General features: G+C 44.5%; 1 non-coding gene across 1 annotated transcript; it reads left to right on the top strand.

The window, feature by feature from the left end:
• Nucleotides 1-16,954: 16,954 nt before the first annotated feature.
• Nucleotides 16,955-17,026, top strand: TRNAC-GCA. The gene has a single exon. It is a non-coding gene; the product is annotated as a tRNA-Cys (tRNA).
• The last annotated feature ends 135 nt before the right edge of the window (nt 17,027-17,161 follow it).

Here is a 17,161-nt window from a genome sequence, read left to right as displayed (position 1 = left end):
AGAATGGGGGTCATCCAGGATGCCTTCTTCTCTATGTGTAAAAGTAGAATCTCCCCAGGAGGGGGGGGCGGCACTTTACTCTGGAGTGGGCTCCCTGAGCCTAATTTTCTTTTTTCTTACTGATGCTAGGCCAGCTGTTTTCGCATGCCCCCAGCTCTTGAAGGTTGCCCCTCAAATGTGGGGACGGGCTGGGGGAAGGATAGGGGATTGCCAGGCTGCAGCCCATGGGACCCTTTTGCCTTTTGGAATAAGTCCCTGAAAGGATATAGTAGACCCACTCACTGTAGGGGAATGTTCCTAAACCTGCCCATGGTCCTTTTCCTATTTTTTTTTCTTCTAGCTTTGTTTCCACGGGATTCCTTCCCCTCCCAAATAACACATTCCCTCTGCCAGGGTGGACCCACGTTTTATGGGCTTGAAATAGTTGCATTTTGTATGACTTAGAGAATATTATTAAGAAAAAAAACTTCCCAGAACTGCAAATGTAAAGGTAGGCACAGAGCTGGTGCAAGACAGGTGATCTAAATCTTAAGATTTATTAGCTTCCTGGTGAGGTTCTTGATTAAAAAACAAAACGAGACAAAAAACAGCCATGGGAACATACCAAAGCCTGTCTAAGTTGGGACGTGTGCCCTGGGGGTATTGCAGGAGGAAGTGGGAGTCAGAGAAATTATGAAAGTTCTGCCATTAGCTGGCGCAGATCTCCGTATGTCCAGTGAGAAGATTGGATGGGGCTATTCTGTGACTTTCCTGGGCCTGGCCTTCCATTCACCACCGATTGGCTTTGACCCAACTGAAGACCGCCGTGTCTGCTCCCACTGCGGCCTCTGTGCTGGGCTCTGCGTCATAGCTTGCTTATAGTCTCACGATACCACACGTTGGTCAGTTCCTGGATTACCTTGGAGAAGGGGGCCTCCTCCTTTTCGAGGAAACAGAGGTGTTACCTCCACAGTGATATGGCCCCTCAGGGTCCCAGGGCTTCTGTGAGGCAATGTATCACCCGCCTCACGGAGGGTGTGAGCAGCGTGGGGCAGGGCCAGCCTGTGTCTCGGGAATGAGTTCTTCCCAGGAGAGAGGAGCTGATTGGGTTGGTTCCTACCTCCAACAAAGGGTGCCCCTTCTGAGCAGAATGGAGAGCCACACCCACACCTCTCCAAGGTGCTTGGACCCATTCATCTTTGTACTTTCCCAGGCTGGCAAACTGCCTAGCATGCAACTCCGTGTGCACGTGTGTGTGTTATGCGCTTTCTTCTGCTAGGCAGAAGAAAGTGTGGGTGTGCACGTGTGTGTGTTATGCGCTTTCTTCTGCTAGGCAGAAGGAAGTGTGGGTGTGCACATGTGTGTGTTATGCGCATATATACTTTTCTCTGTGTTTTCCAAACAGGGCAGACCTTGTAAAGTAGATAAAATTTGAACCAGATCTTGAAGGATGGGCAGCATTTTCATAAGCAGAGAGCATTTCAGACCAGAGGGTGGTAGTAGAAATGTTAGCTAGGGGAACAGCCGAGAAAAAAATGGGGGTAGGAAGGTACAAAGCATGTTTAGAAGAAACACGGTCATGGTCCCGTTTGGCTAGGACTTTAAACCACAGGGGAAAATAGGCTGAGCCATATTTTGATAAGCTTTACAAACTTTATTCAGGCCGAGGAGCTGGATTCAGGTAATGGGGTTGAGCGTGAATGAGCCAGTTGTGATGCCGATAGGGAGACTGACCTGAAGGCGAAGTGTGGGGAGGGTTGAGGGGGATGAGATTAGCCGGGAGGATCCTGCAGAGTCCAAGCGTGAGGTGAGAAAACCTCTGGCCAAATGTAGCAGGAGCGGGAACAGGGAGGAAGGAACAACCGAGAGAGAGCTGTAAATGATACACAATAAGGAAGTGGAGTTGATGTGAGCAAGAATTCCAGCGAGCGCTGAGCTGCTGCGTCTGAAGTGGGGGGGTGGGTGTGGGGGGGGTGGCATACCTCCAACAGAAACAAAGTGAGTACAAACAGGAGCTAGTTATCAGGAATGTGACTTAAAAATCCAACTTTCGACATGTGCCATTTCTGGGTAGAAATTGCCTATCTGAGTGGATTCTCAGACCAGCTCCATCTGTGGGAAATCTTGTGAAGGGTATGAATTTCTGGATCCCGTCCCAGATCTACAGAAGCAAAATCTCTGGGGCTAGGTCCTGAGTGTTGTGGCGGAAACTTTTTTAAAAAGATCTATTTTTAACAAGCTTATAGTAGGGGGTGGGTGCAAGGGTGGGGCTGGGGCTCTGATGCACAGCCAAGTTTGGGAAAGAATGACTGGCCCAAACTTCCACCTAGGACAAGAATCCATTGCAAAGTCTCCCTAGCTGGCTCTCCAGCCTCTGTTTGCAAAAAGAGTAAAGACGACCCCTCCCCCCATTAGATTAAACTTTATTTATTTGAGAGAGAGAGAGAGAGCATGAGCAAGCATGGGTGGAGGGGGGGAAGGGCAGAGGGAGAGGCAGAGAATCTCAAGCAGACTCTGCACCAAGCGTGGAACTTGACACAGGGCTTAATCTCACAACCTTGAGATCAGGACCTGAGCCAAAACCAAGAGTGAGCCGCTCAACCGACTGAGCCCTCCAGGGGCCCCATTTTTTTAAACTTTATTATTATTTTTTTTTTACCTCTCCCCCTGCCCTTAGATTAAAGCAAGACCTGTACCTCTCCCTCCATTTCCAACTGGCTGGTGCGGTCTGTCCGTATATGCATCAGAAGCAGGCGTGAGGATTTCCATGCCCGTGCCTTTCCTCAGATTCTTTCCTCTCCTTTTATCCACATGAAGCACCCTAATCTGTCCCAGACCAGCTCATGCCCTAATTCTCCCACAAAGCCTTTCTATTCCAATCAAGTCTGCAGTGAACTCTGCCTTGGCCAAGCTCATAACTTAATATTGGTACCATTCATTTGACACTTCGAGAAAAATGATAACACAAGGTAACGGTGTCCTAACTTGCCTCATAGATTATAAGCTTCTTGATAGCAGGGGCTATTTCTTCTCTCTCGTCTCCTCTACCGTGCTCGCTAGGGTAGATTTACAGAGCATGCAGTAATCCCATAGTATTAATCTTGACTGATTGTTTTCTGTGGTGTGATGAGCGAGGGTCTCATGAACTCATCACTCTCTGCTGGTCCGTTCCCATGGCCACTCCCATCACCTCCACCCTCCCAGAAAAATCCAAGATGGGTGGTCATGGATTATCTACAGCTCACCCTGCAGGAGTGGGGAGACGGGTGAACATGAGATCCTCTGTAAACCCAGGGGACTGGAGAGGCCTGAAGCGTGTGGTTCAGATGGTTCAAATGTAGGGGCTGCTGAGCCAGGAGCCCCGCTGGGCTTGCTATGCTGGGGCAGGTATAGCGGTGGGCAGGGACCTCCAGTTTTCTAGCTGCTCCCTTAGGCCTAAGGTTTTCTCTTGGGACCAGGCACACAGCCCAGAATCTCAGTGCTAGGCCTTTCAAAAAGGTTGTGGTAGTCATTACTGCTGGCCACCAAATATTTCCAGTTGGCTCCCCTGAGGGACGTGGCTGGATTATGTTTCCTGGCCTCTTCTGGTTGGGTCTGGTCAATGAGTTGTCGTTTCTGGGCTGAGCATTTAATTATAAGTTGGGGCCTTCCAGAGATTGCTTTCCCACCACGATGGTGCTCAGCAGTATTTGAGAAGGTGGCTGTTCTATTAGCCTGCATCCTGGAGGGAGGAGACACTGCATAGGACCCTCAGCCAACCCTGATAAGCATGTAACGGGAGCATTAAAAAAGAAAAAACCAAAAAAAAAAACCCTTTGCTGTAATAAGTCCCACAATTTGGGGGTCGATCGCTACCGCAGCTTAACCTCGCCCATCCTGACTGATACCAGGACCCGGTGGAGGTTGGCCAGGCATGAGGGCAGGTGTCCTCGGCTGCAGGGGGTGTCTGTTCAAGCCTGACTCCCCCCTGGCTCTGGAGCTCCTCCACTAGGCCGAGCCGGGGCCTTTCCTAGAACAGCTCAGGGAAAGCTGCACGGAGGTGGGGGGCGGGGGTTGTTTTCAGCTCTGAGGAGCTTCTCTGCCCCTGCTCTGTTGCCAGGACGCTCTGCCAGCCTCCGGGACCTGGTGGCTGTGGACCAGCGCCTCAGCAGCATTCCACACTGCATCTCTCCAAGACAGAACCGAGTGAGGGCGTGTCCCGTGGGTCTGGACGCTGCCCGAGTGGCCTCAGCAAGCCAGGAGTTGTCATACACGAACGATCCACATCAATCTTGTAGTGCCTTTGTAACACTTGCATGCTTGTTTGAATTTTAAAAGATTGTCTGGACTTATTGGCTAGTGAAAAAATATGATGATTCAATGCTTCAGGGTTCTTCAAGCACCTCTCTCTTGCTCCCACACCCCTCGTCACTCGGGGTCTCCCTTTGGGGTGGTGGGGAGGTCCATGCCTCAGTCAGAGAAAGCTAGCTCTGGGGTCTCAGGTGCTGCTGAGTTTCCACTCTTTTTTTTCTTTAGATTTATTTATTTATTTGAGAGTGAGCAAGCAGGGGAAGGGACAGAGGGAGAGAATATCGAAGCAGACTCCTGCTGAGTGTGGAGCCCAACGTGGGGCTCAGTCTCATGAGCCATAAGATCAGGACCTGAGCCGAATCCAAGAGTTGAATGCCTAACCCACTGAGCCACCCAGACGCCCCTGAGTTTCCATTCTCAGCCAACCTGGAGGTCAGCTCCAAGGTAGTTTAAGAGAGCTGGGGTAAGGTGGGCATGTAGCAAATGTGTAGAGGAAGATTTAGTGCCCTGGCATCCGTGATTGCCCTTCATACTTTCTAGAACCTTCTGTAGCCTCGGTTATTCTAATATGCTGATGTCAGAACTTGTCTACGCCAGTGACTGATGACAGCTTAGAGAGTGACCCATTCTAGGGCCCCGGCATCTCCCATGGGGACAGAGCTCTGAGCCTTGGGAATGAAGGCTTGAACCCTAGGGCATTCCAGGCTTCCTCAGCAGAGGGAAAGGCTCTGGGCCTGGACTCTCTGGGGCAGAAGTGAGGTCACCTAGAGCTGGTAAAGATGAGGAGTATAGCAAAAGAATGTAGGTGGGCCTCACTTTAAGCAAACTCCACATGTGGAAAAATCCAGACTTATATGAAACAAGCATCAGAGTTTGTTTTTAGATTTATTTTAAACATTTAATAACTGAAGTTATCGAATTTCCCCATAACTAAGTTCCCCACAGCTTTTGAAAATAGGAAAATTAGATTTCTCACTATGTACATTAAAGAACACTTACTGTGCAGAACATGACCCACCCCGGCAAAGACATTATTAATTATAATAGAAACAAGCTTATTACTAGATTCTGACTCATTTTTACGAGAGATTTTGAAGTTTTATAAGGCTAACCCTTGAGTCATCAATTTTGGGTGACCTCGTAATGAATACCATACTGCCTTATGGTTTTCGAGGGTTGTGGGGGGGATCCTGTCACATCAAAGGCTAATCAGCTGAAATTAGGAATATTTTATAGGGACACCAAGTTATTTCTAGCTTGGCTAGGGACAAAATCCACTCAGTAGAAATTAGTCAACAAGTCCATACTGAGTTACTAGCAGGTTCTCAGCCTGGTACTGGGCAGGAAGAGTATATAATCAAGGTGACCATATTTTCTAAACAAAACCTCCAGGGTTTTTAGTATCACAGGGGATTTTTATGTCACTTATTGGTGCTAAGAGATAGTCTGGGAAATGTAATTTGGACCCTAGCTCAAGAAAAATCTGGGACAATTTAATAGATTCCAGTGGATAAAAGGGAATATCTGAAATTAAAACTGTCCAAGGGGGACGCCTGGGTGGCTCGGTCGGTTAAGCCTCTGTCTTCGGCTCAGGTCATGATCCCAGGGTCCTGGGATCGAGTCCCACGTCAGGCTCCCTGCTCCATGGGGAGCCTGCTTCTCCCTCTCCCTCTGCCTTCCTCTCTGCCTACTTGTGCTCTCTCTCTCTCTCTGTCAAATAAATAAATAAAATCTTAAAAAAAAACAAACCCAAAACTGTCCAAGGAAAACAAGCATGCAAATAAACAAGTACGCAAGTAAACAACTGCTCAGGGCTCAGCACAGTGATGACAGATGCATAACTGCCTAAAAGGAGCTCCCTGTTCAGTGAAAAGAGGATGAATATGGAGACAAACCCAGTAGAGGGAAGGAGTGCTACGTTTTGCCTGGGGCGGGTGCAGGGAAGGCTTCTTGATTCCAGGAATAAATCAGGGTTGATTTAATACTGATCAATATAATTCATCACATTAATAAAATAAAGGAGGAGAATCACACAGCTTGAACCCAACAGTGAAGGGTCAGCAGGAGTTTGCTAGGCAGACAAGGTTAAGGAAGGAACATTCCAGACAGGAATCAGAAGGTCTGAAGCATGGGGTGAGGTGGAAAAATAAACAACACACTTCTAAATAACTCATAGAAATTAGAAAATACTTTGAAATGAATGATAATGTAACTAGAACATACGCAAAGTTTTCATGTTACAGCTCAAATCACATTTAGATAGAAATTTAAATCCTTAAATTCACATATTAGAAAAAGAAGAAAGGCTGAGAAATCAATAATCTAAATTACCATTTCAAGAAATTAGAAAAAGAACAATAAATGAACCCCCCCAAATGTAGAAGGAATGAAATCATAAAGAACAGAAAACAAATGTTCATAGATAGGATCAGCAAAGCCAAAATTTGTCAGTGAATAAACTAACAAAATCGATAAGCCATTAGCAAGAGTGATCAAGAGAAAATACATATGGATAATATGAAGGCTGACCAATGAGGGGTCCCTGGCTGGCTCAGTCAATAGATCTCAGAGTCAGGCTCAAGCAGCACGTTGGGGGTGGAGCCTACTTAAAAAAAAAAAAAAAAAAGGAATGACAAATGAGAGAAACCCACTGAGCCACCCAGGCGTCCCCCTTGGACGGTTTTAATTTCAGATATTTCCTTTTATCCACAGGAATCTGTTAAATTGTCCCAGATTTTTCTTGAGCTAGGGTCCAAATTACATTTCCCAGACTATCTCTTAGCACCAATAAGTGACGTAAAAATCCTCTGTGGTACTAAAAACCCTGGAGGTTTTGTTCAGCTGACTAGCCTTCAGGTCCCAGAGACACCAAAGAGATATAAGAGGAATATTATGAACAACTTGATACCAAGACATCTGAAAAATTAGATGTAATTTTCAAGGAAAGGTCGAATTCCCTGAAAAACATAATTTATTAAAATTGACCAAGAAGAAATAGAAAATTGAATATTTTCACATCTATTAAATAGACTCTTGAACTAGAAACCTTCCCAGAAGGAAAGCTTGAGGCTCAGATGGCTTCACTGGTGAATTCTCCCAAACGTAAGGAAGAACTAATACTAAACACATATACAGCTTCCAGAGAATTAGAAAAATTGGGGTTACTTCCGACATGTTTTATGAGGCCAATGTAACATTGGTATTTATACCTGACGAGGTAAGAATGGACTAGTATAGGAAAATCTTTCTTATGAACTAGATGCATCTGAGAATATCTTAATGGAGAAAACATCGTGACCAATCAGATTTATTCCAGGAATAAATCAGGATTGATTTAACACTGATCAATATAATTCATCACATTAATAGAATAAAGGAGGAGAATCACACATTTTCATAGATGCAGAAACAGCATTTGAAAAACTCAGCATCTCTTCATGATTTAGAAACACTTAGCATACTATTCATGGGGACTGTAGGGTTCTTCTGGCCACTGTAACAGATAACCTCAGACTTGGGGGCTTAAAACAACCCACATTTATTATTTTATGCTTCTGTAGGCTGGAAGTACAAAATCAGTTTCACTTCGCTGACATGAAGGTGTTAGCAGGGCCCCCGGAGGGAGAATCCATTCCTTGCCCCTTCTAGCTTCTGGTGGCTGCCCAGCATTCCTCGGTTTGTGGCCGCATCCCTCCAGTCTTGGCCTCCATGTCATATTGCCTTCTCCTCTTTTGTCCACGCAAATCTTCTTCCGCCTCTCTCTTATAAGTACACTTGCGATTGCATTTAGGGCCACCCAGATTGTCCAGGATAATCTCCCAGTTCAATATCCTTAACTTAATCACCTCTGCCAAGACCCTTTTTTCCATATAAGGTAACATTTACAGGTTTCAAAGATTAGGGCTTGATATCTTTGGGCCCTCCGTGGAAGGCAATGTTATTAACCTGATAAAGGGGGTTAGAAGACTTTCATAGTAAGCATCACATTTATTTTTTTTAAAGATTTTATTTATTTATTTGACAGAGAGAGAGAGAGAGACAGCGAGAGAGGGAACACAAGCAGGGGGAGTGGGAGAGGGAGAAACAGGCTTCCCGTGGAGCAGGGAGCCCGATGCGGGGCTCGATCCTAGGGTCCTGGGATCACGACCCAAGCCGAAGGCAGACGCTTAACGACTGAGCCACCCAGGGATCCCATAAGCATCACATTTAATGAGATACTGGAAGGTTTTCCTTTGAGACTGGGAAAGAGGAAAAGACATCCAGAGTTACCACTTCTATTCAACTATGTTTCCAAGGCCCTGGCTAGTGCAGTCAGGAGAAAAAAAAAGGAATAAAAAGCACAAATAATAAGAAAGGAAGAAATGAGATTGCCATTAATCACAGATGATAGTATTGTGTGTGCAGAAAATCCAAAAGAAGATACAGATGAGGACGCCTGGGTGGCTCAGTCGGTTAAGTGTCTGCCTTCGGCTGAGGTCACGAGCCCAGGGTCCTGGGATGGAGTCCTGCATCGGGCTCCTTGCTCAGCGGGGAGCCTGCTTCTCCCTCTGCCTACCATTCCCCCTGCTTGTGCTCGCTCTCTCTCTCTGACAAATAAATGAATAAAATTAAAAAAAAAGAATATTATATACAGATGAACCATTGGTGTTAAGTGGATCTGCCAGGTTGCTAGATACAAGATGACAATACAAAAATCAATTCTATTTCTACATGACAGAAATTTAAAAGGTAGAAAAACTGTGAACAGTTCTATTTCCAATAACATACAAAAACCCGACTACTGAGGAATAAAAATAATCAAAGATGTACAATATCTCTCTACAGAAACCTATAAACCATCCCTGAGAAAAATTAAAGACCTAAAAAGTAGTGGGATATACTAAGTTAGTAGAATGAAGGGCTAATATAGCAACAATAACAGTTCTCCTCCCGTCTTTATAGATTTGAATAATCTCAACCAAAATCATGTAATTTTTTTGTGTGGATATTGACACGCTGATTCCAAAAATTTTATGGGCATGCAAAAGGCCAGGAACAGCAATACACTCATGAAGGGGGACGAAGTTGGGTGAATTGCACCACCAGATATACTGTATAAAGTAATCAGACAGGGTGGTAATGATGGGCGAGTAAGTATGTAGACCAATGGAGCAAAAGAGAAAGTCCGGAAACAGATCTACACATACATGGGGATGCGATTTATGACAAGCTTGGTGCACAGAGTAGTGAGGGAAAGAATGGTTTTTCCAGTGTGCGAGGCTGGGTTAGTTGGATAAAACATGTGGATAAAGGTCTAGACTCTCACCCCACACACCAAAATCAATTCCTGGTAGACTGTAGCTCTGAATGTAAAAAATAAAACAATATGTTTCTGGAAGAAACCTTTAAAGAATATCTTTGTGATTTGGTGAAAATGTAACGATTTACTAATGAGAATGCTGAAAGCACTAAACATAAAGGGGAATCCTGATAAATCAGACCATTGTAGTTAAGGATTCAGTTCATCAAAGGACAGCTTTAAGAGAGCGGAAGGTCAAAGAGAAGATATTTGCAATGCATATAATTAACAAAGGACTTATATCCAAATATAAAAGTAATGCCTACCAATCAGTGAGAAAAAAGACAGACAACCCCAGAAAAAAATGGGAGCGGAGCAGGCATTTCACAGAAGACATTGTCCAAATGGCCAATAAATTGGTACATACAACCACCCTGGAAAATTGTATGTGATTAACTATGAAACAGAATGGTTGCATACCTATGATCCAGCAATTGTGCTCCTAACAGAAGTGCATATATGAGTTCATCAAAGACGGGCACAAGAATTTTCATAGCTGCTTATTCATAATAGCCCCAACCTGGCAACAACCTAAATCTTCTTCAACTGTAGCTTAGATAAATAATGAATATTCATGTAGCAGAATACTATACAGCTATGGAAGGAAACAAACCCTTCTTACATACAATAGTGCGGCTGGATATTGCAAACAATAAAGGGAGACAGATATGTAAAATCCAAAAATAGGACACAGATGGGGTCAGAAGTTAGAATAGTGGTTACTTTGGAGAGAGGATGTTAACAACTGGGAGGAGGCACAGACATGGGTTTTGGGTTGCTGGTAATGTTTCTTCTTTTTGTTTATAAAGGAAATTGTAAACATAATCTAACTTTTTATTTCAAAAAATATCAAATCTATAGAAAAGCTATAAAAATGGTACAATGAAAATTTTTATACTCTACTGGGGTCACAAGTTGCTAACATTTTGCTACATTTGCGTGCTCTCTCTCTCTCTCTCTTTGTGTGTGTGTGTGTGTGTGTGTGTGTGTGTGTGTGTGTGTGTGTGTGAGGTTTTTCCTGACTCATTAGAAAGTTTGTTGAGGACATCCTGGCACTCTTCAGTATTCCAACATGGATTTTCTAAGAACAAAGACATTCTACATAACCACAACACACGCAGGAGGCTTATCAATGATATGATTCAGTCATTTATTATGCAATCCGTATTCTATATTTCTCAGTTCTCCCAATGTCATCGTTAGTTGTCTTTTATTTCCAACATAGGGTCCAGTCGAGGCTCATGCATTGTATGTGGTGGTCACGTGTTTTTAGATTGCTTTATCCAGAATACTTCTCCAGTCTTCTATTTTCTTTCGTGAAATTGACAGCTTTGAAGACTCCATGCTGGGTGATTGGCAGAACTGTCCCTGCGGTCAACATACGCATGACAGTATGCTGGATCTCACCAAGAGTATGTGAAGTCCATAAATAGGCCCAAAAATGTGTTAACAGTTAGGATAGCGGTTTACTTTTGGAGAGAAGGATTTGTCTGACTGTTTCCTCATTATTTGAAGTTCAATATTTTGGCAAAATGACTACATAAGTGATACTATGTCCTTTTCAGGTTTTACGTTTATGTTTATGTGTTATATATGTGTGTGTTATATATGTTTATCTTATGTCCGTGAATGACAGCAAGAGGCAATGATGTCACTTGGCTCCGCTACTGATGAGATTGAATTTGGTTATTTAGTTAAAATGATGTTTGACAGATTTTTCTATATCCTGTTCCCCAGCCATCCTCACCTTGCAAATTTAGCATCCATTAATGATTCTTACCAAAATCAATTATTACACTGATGCTTATAAAATGGTGATTTGATATTTCTATCAGTCCTTTTACATTTATTAGTTGACTTTTTTGGAAAGAACAGCTTTCCTTTCTCCACCTAAAATTAAAAAAAAAAAGTATTAACATGGATTCATGGATTCTTTAATTTAATGAGCTATCACACTTTCCTATCTTAATTTGTTTGGATGCTCAAGTTGTCCCAAATTGAGCTGTCACCAGGTCTTTTCAAGTGAGCCCTGCATTCTGTTGACTTGTACTCACCAGTGTTGGAGTCCTCTCTCACTTTTCTGGTACGCGATGTTGCATTGTTCACCTTTTAGGTTTCCTGCCCGGACCTGGAATCATCCAATTCTCCAAGAGTTAGTTCCTGGTTCCTTTTAATGGTATTTAGTAACTACAATGTGAGCATTAGGAGTGCTCATTGCCACCGCGTCGTTGTTTCTAGCCCTTTTCAGAGGGCAGGGTCAGGAAACGTGTGTGTGCACATCCGTGTGTATATTCACACTGCTGCTGACAATTCCAGTCCCTCTCTAGGGGGAGTTCCAGTTCCTTGCCTTCCTCCAGTCCACATTAATATCCCCTGCCCCCCCATAGTTAGAGCCCTGGTTCCCCCAAGTATCAATATATTTTCTCATGTGCTCAAAAACAGATTTTGTAAGTTATACCAAAGCAACCTACCAAGTGAAGTTCAATGTCTCATTGTAGTTCAATCTCTTTTTTTTCCTTAGAATATATAGCACTGAGAATGTTTTCTTTTTTGTGGTCATGTTATCAAATGATATACCATTAGAGTTTTGGGTTTTCTTTATATTTATTTTTAGATTTATCTCCTCATACTTATTGCAGGTTTTGATTTTTGAAATGTAAAACATTAAAATGATTCCAAAGCCAAGGCGATATGAAAATGTATACTCAGGGAAGAGCCACTCCCTGTTCCAGCCGTCCACATCTCATTTCCATCCACCTCTGAATAATGTTCTATTTCTTGATCTGGATGTAGGGTTACACAGGTGCATTTCTTTTTTTGGTAATTCATAAAGAAGAACACTTAAAATTTGTGCATTTTTGTGTTTCCTACATGAATGAAAAAGTTTGTAGCCCAGTGCGGGACTTGATGCCAGGACCCTGAGACCATGACCTGAACCAAAGGCAGAGGCTTAACCAACTGAGCCCCCCAGGTGCCCCTCACACGTGCTGACTCCTGAGCCTGTGTGTCCCAGTTGCGGAACCACCGCAACTTTCCACGACTTCCCGAGCGTCAAGGCTCCCGCTTCACTTCCGCCTCCCAGACGTCACTCAAGTTCTTCTGTCGGCCAACTCTCACTGGCACCTACGCTAGGGACTGGTTCTGGGGAAGTAGTTCTAGCTATACCAAACACATGCAAAGGTGCTCGATATTACTAGTCATTAGAGAAATGCAAACTGAAACCACAATGAGATGAAAACCACCTAATACAATGGCACACCCAACAGAATCGCTAACACTAAAAAGACGGACCATACCAAGTGTTGGCAAGGATGGGGAACCACCGCTAGAGGGAACACAGATGTTCTTGGTCAGAATGTAAAATATAAAATGTCAGGCGCCTGGGTGGCTCAGTTGGTTAAGCGACTGCCTTCGGCTCAGGTCATGATCCTGGAGTCTTGGGATCGAGTCCCGCATCGGGCTCCCTGCTCGGCAGGGAGTCTGCTTCTCCCTCTGACCCTCTTCCCTCTCATGCTCTCTGTCTCTCATTCTCTCTCTCTCAAATAAATAAATAAAATCTTTAAAATAAAAAAAATAAATAAATAAAATGTAAAATGTCACCACCATTTTGATCCAGTCACGCCACTCAGAGGTATTTATCCAAGAGAAATGAAAGTATATGTCCGAAGATTTACCCATGAATGTTGGTAAGAAGCTTTATTTATGATGACCGCATACTGGAAATAGCACAAAAGACCAGAACAGGTGAGTGGTGAGTGTTAAGAGAGCCCTATGGTCGACTACTACCCGGCAAGGGAAAGGAATGAACTATTGATAAGGAAAGAACTATTGAGTTCTTTCCAAAAAAGTCAACTAATAAATGTAAAAGGACTGATAGAAATATCAAATCACCATTTTATAAGCATCAGTGTAATAATTGATTTTGGTAAGAATCATTAATGGATGCTAAATTTGCAACGACAGCAGGGACAAATCTCAAAACAGCTATGCTGAGTCAAAGAAGCTAGGCGAAAAAGTACATAAAGTGTAATTCCATTTTTATATCGTACTAGGAAATGCCAAGTAAGCTAGCGGAACAGAAGGCAATCAGAGCGTGCTTTGTTCCTCTTGTTCCTGCCAGGGTAGCCCCAGCGTTGGTCCTGTCTATACGGGCAGCATGGGTTCTGGTTGCCGGCTTTCTTTGGGCACTCCTGAACCAGCCTGATGGGCAGTGCTCTCCCCGGGAGACGCCCCCGGAGCTCCTGAGGCACCAGCACCCCATCCTGGCCAGTCGGAGCCCCCCCTCTCCAGAGCCCCGCCTCCAGGCTTCCCCATTCTGATAACTGCAAGCTCCTCCCCTTTTTCCTCTCAGCTCCTGGGGGTAGAAGCCTGCGTCGCCCTGTCCTTCCTTCTCTTTCCTTGCGCGTCCGAAGGACGACCGAACCAGTTCCCCACGTTACATTCTCTCCGTTGAAACGCCCAGTGTAGTTTCTGCTTTCTGACTGTACTTTCACGGGCAAATCTCTCCTGATGTGTGACTCACCTTTTCACTTTCTTTCTGGAAACTTTTTAGTACAGAGAAGGTCTTCATTTTAGCGAACTAGAATGCGTCACCCATCCTTTATTCATGGTCTTTATGTGTGTGTCTTAAGGAAGACATTCTTCTCCTACGCCAAGTTCCTTAAAGGTTTTTCTCTTATATTTTCTTCTGAAGTTTAAAAGATTTGTCTTTTATATTTAAGTCTTTGCTCCACCTGGGGTTTATTTTGTGTACGGATGTCCAGTTGTCCTGGCACCAGTATTGGAAAGCGCATCCTTTCCCCCCTGCTCTGCCTGCCACGCCTCCTCCCCCATATAGCAAGTTTTTCTCTATGGAACGGCTCCAGTTCTGGAATCTTCATCCTGCTTTATTGGTCTTGTCTGTCTATCCTCGTGCCAATACTACACTGCCTTGCAGCTTTATAATAAGTTTCCATATCTGATAGGGCCAGTTTCCTTGTCTAGCTCCTTTTCATTAGGAAAACCCTAGCTGTCCCCAGCTCTTTCTCTTCCCGCATAACCTTTAGCACTAGAGTGTCAAGCACTATGAAAATCACAATTGGGATTTTGATTGGAATTGCATTAAATCTACAGATGAATTTGGGGAGCATTAACATCTTTACCAAGTTATTGTTTTGTCCTATCCAAACACATAGCATATTTCTTCGTTCACTTAGGTCTCCTTTAATGTTTTTCAAGGAAACTTTAAAATAGTCTAAACAAAGGTTTTGGGGGCTCAGTCAGTTGGGCATCTGCCTTTGGCTCTGGTCATGGTCTCGGGGTCCTGGTCTGCTTCTTTCTGTCTCTCTCCCTTGCTAGTGCGCTCACGCTCTCTCTCTCGGATGAATACATTAAAAAAATTTTTTTTTAAAAAGATTTTATTTATTTATTCGACAGAGAAAGACACAGCGAGAGAGGGAACACAAGCAGGGGGAGTGGGAGAGGGAGAAGCAGGCCTCCCGCGGAGCAGAGAGCCCGATGTGGGGCTCGATCCCAGGACCCTGGGATCATGACCTGAGCCGAAGGCAGATGCTTAACGACTGAGCCACCCAGGCGCCCCTTTAAAATATTTTTTAAAAAAGGTTTTTTTTACAGCTTATATTTATTCCTAGGGATCCTGCATTTTTGTTACTATTTTAAATGGCATCTTTTCAAATATTTTATTTCTAATTCTTCATTACTGATGTATAGAAGTAGATTTGATTTTGATAACTTTATGTTTTATCTTGAAGTTTATTAAACTTGATATTCAAATAATTTGTAGGTTATTTTCTATCAAGATAATCCTAGTATCCATGAATAATGGGTGTTTTGTTTCTTCCATTCCATTCCCCTCCCCTTTTTTTGCCCTAATACACCGTCTCTGGTTTTAGGTACAATCCTTGCCTTGTTTCCAGCTCTAGAGAGAAGGTTTCCAACATTGCCCCACTGAGTATCATGATTCGTGGAGGTGGGTTTTTGTTGTTGTTGTTGATGCCCTCCTAATGGGTTTCCTTTTTTTTTTTTTTTTTTGGTTTGTTTTTAACAAGAGGAATTTTAGTTTGGGGATTTCTCAGATTCCTTCCCTGCCTTTTTCCTTCTCAGTAAGAGAGGAGAATATTGCTAAGAGAGCCAGGAGACCAGCAAGGGAGAGCTGAAGGGCATCGCGTGGCCATGAACCGGCTCATCTCTGGCAACAGAGAGGAGCGCCCCAATTCGGGGGGACGGGGGTGCCGAAGTTTGAAGGAACAGACACCATAACACCAGCGGTGTTCATTTGGCTGATGGCACCTCAGATAATCTGTATTTACTCCACCCGTAGACGCCGTTGTGAAGTTTGCTATCCGTACCGCCGTCCAATAAATCTATCACCTGTTAACTTTTATGCTTAACGTCGTGGTGGGCACTGTAGAAAGATGCGGAGACATTGCTTTTTATTTTTTCAACAAGGAGGACTTACTGCCTGTGGACTAAACCCAAGGCACTGAACTAGATTGGAGGAATGATGGGGAGATACTCCCCTTCCCCAGGTTTTCCTTTGCAAATCTCTGTGCACCGTGAGCGTTGGTTTCCCTGATGCACACATGCCAGGCACTCTCACGGCCTCTGGGTGGCTGTCTTTTCTCTACACTTTTGAGATCAGTGGCCTTTTGATCTTGGCCGTGTGTTGGCCAGGGGCCAGCCAGGTTCACTTGCTAAGGCTGCAGCGCTGTGTCTCAGGGCAGGGGTCTGTCTAGCAGAGGCATCTCTGGTCCTGGTTCTCGGGCGCAGTCTCTGCTGTTCCAGCTGAGCTGACTTTCTGGTCGGAGGCTCCTTGGGACAGTTGGGGCAGCTTCCTCGGCCCCAGGATGGGGGTTGCGACCTCTCCGGCTAAATACTTCCAGTAATTTGTCTGGGTTCAGTCGGGATGCTGCCAAAATCCAGGAGGTCGCTGTGGTGAGAGGGCAGAGCAGAGAGGAGATGCGCAACAAAGCCCCGGATCCATCCAGCGGTGTGGGGGATGAGGGTGGGAAGGGAGGGTGCAGAAGGCAAGTTGCAAGGCGGCGCAGCTTGTTGAGGAGAGCAAGGAAGGCGGAAGTGGTCCAGCTCTTAGCAATGAGTTTTCGAGCAGTGTCTTCAAAGTGGTGCTAAGAAAAACGAAGCTGCAAGATTGTGAGCAAAGAAGTTTCTGGGAGCCAGAGTTAGGTGGGGGGATCTAAGTGGAGGGACAGGGCCAAAAGGTGCCGATTTCCTGAAGGGAAACTTTCCACATTTCCAGACTTTCTAAAAGTGAATAGAAATTTCAGTGTACAGGGGAGCTGGGTGTTGCAGAACGGGTGAAAAGGTATTTATTAGACACCTAGCAGAGCAGGGGGTATAGCTCAGGGGTAGAGCATTTGACTGCAGATCAAGAGGTCCCCGGTTCAAATCCGGGTGCCCCCTGACCCAAGTTTAGTTTTCGTACCTAGACCAAATGGCACCTTCAGGCTGGCGCTTGATGTTTGGCCGATTGGGACAATGGAAAGTTCCAGAACCAGGAATGTAGTTCGAGCCATGACCACGTTGTGTTGTTAAGGT

This window comes from Phoca vitulina, unplaced genomic scaffold, assembly GCF_004348235.1.
Source record: "Phoca vitulina isolate PV1807 unplaced genomic scaffold, GSC_HSeal_1.0 scaffold4, whole genome shotgun sequence".
Classification (NCBI taxonomy): Eukaryota; Metazoa; Chordata; class Mammalia; order Carnivora; family Phocidae; genus Phoca; species Phoca vitulina.
The sequence above is the reverse complement of the archived record's forward strand: the minus strand, read 5'-3'. Positions and strand labels throughout refer to the sequence as shown.